We start from the raw sequence: 1541 nt of genomic DNA, 5'->3' as shown, positions 1-1541 counted from the left end.
CTGCCAGTGCTCTCCAGGCTGGTTATGAGGCTGCGTCTTCACCACCGTCCTTACTGCTCTTGGGGAAGTATGGCCCCAGGGAACCAGTTGCTCCGGTAAACAACTCGAATTATTTCCCTGACGTAGGGCTCTGCTGAGAAAGAAAAGTGAGCTGGTCCATCTCAGACTTCTATCTTAGGCAGGAGAGAATTCTACCCTAGAAGCAGCAACTGGTTATTTCCAGAGTGTAGGCAACAGAATATGTTATGTGTAGAAGGTCTCAGTCCTAGGGTCAGAGGTGGGGCTGAGGCCCAGGCCAAGGCTGGACTCCCAAGAGCCCCAATATGGCAGAGCCAGGGCAGGCCTGTGCTAGGCCTGAGCTCTCACAGAGACCTTGGGCCAGGGGCCAAGCCAGAGCTGGGATCCAGGGTTGCATGGGGTCTAGGTGGGCTTGGTCCTGATGCTCATTGTCCCTGTGTTACCACCTGATTCAGCACTGATTCCAACACAAGAGAACCTGGCGGAAGAGGGGCCCCCCATCCTCAGCCCATGCAGGAATGACCCTGTCCTTGCCCTGGTCCTGTGGTGCTGGCCACGTGTGGAGTCCATGGGAGGGCAAAGGCCCATACCACCAGGTCCCAGAGTCTGCAGATGTGGGAAGACCCTGGCCTGTGTGTGGGGAGCAGCGGTGCTGCAGAGAGCACAAAGGCCACTTCAGCCCCAGGGTTCTGGGAATGCTGAAGGAGCTTGGTGCCTGGGGGAAGGCACTCCAGCGGGTGCTCTCTGGTGGGGCTGGTGCGTGCCCTGTGCCATTCCAAGGCAGCTCACGGATCCTGCAGAGTTCAGAATCAAAGCCCATTGCATGGTAAGCTGGCCCATCTGCCCATGTCCCGGCGTGCTGATAATGGCCCCTAAATCAGGTGATGGAGAGGAGGGACAGGTGGAGTAGTGACCGTGGGCCATCCCCAAGGCTATGTACCCATTGCCAATTGCTGCCATCCTTTGGAAATGTCTTCTCATGAGCCTCCTTGAACAGCACAGCTCCAGCCAAAGCCAGAGGAGCACTCTTCCCCCAGAGCTTGGGGGACTGCTGACCTCCTTGCGGCCTCCCACAAGCCCATGGTTCCTCTCTGGAGGACAGCACTTGTCAGGATTCCTGTGCACATGCCGTGTTCCAGGGCCAAGGAGGTATTTGTGAGCAGAGGTGCAGCAAGGCAAGGCCTGATGGCCGCTGGCTGTGGAGTAACTGGGCTTGTCTTCCCCAGGTTCATGAGGCAGGGCCGGAAAGAGGACTCACTGCAGTGGGTCCCACCCTCCAATGGCTCGAGGAGGGATGATGGCTTCCCTGTTCCCCCGCATAATTCCTCCCGCACAGCAATGCCTTTCTCCCTCAGCACTCAGTCTGCAGATGGAAAGACCACCTAAGGGACACAGGCAGGGTTGCAGCAATGTTTTAATGAGTCTAAGGTGGGAAAGGAGGTGACTCCAAGTGGAGGCCCCCAGTGCGGAGAGGAGCAGGAGCAGCCCAGAAGCTGTTCCCCTCTTCCTGTGGCTGAGTTCAT

Source organism: Egretta garzetta, unplaced genomic scaffold (assembly GCF_000687185.1).
Source record: "Egretta garzetta isolate BGI_Z169 unplaced genomic scaffold, ASM68718v1 scaffold2001, whole genome shotgun sequence".
In the NCBI taxonomy this organism is placed as follows: Eukaryota; Metazoa; Chordata; class Aves; order Pelecaniformes; family Ardeidae; genus Egretta; species Egretta garzetta.
The sequence above is the reverse complement of the archived record's forward strand: the minus strand, read 5'-3'. Positions refer to the sequence as shown.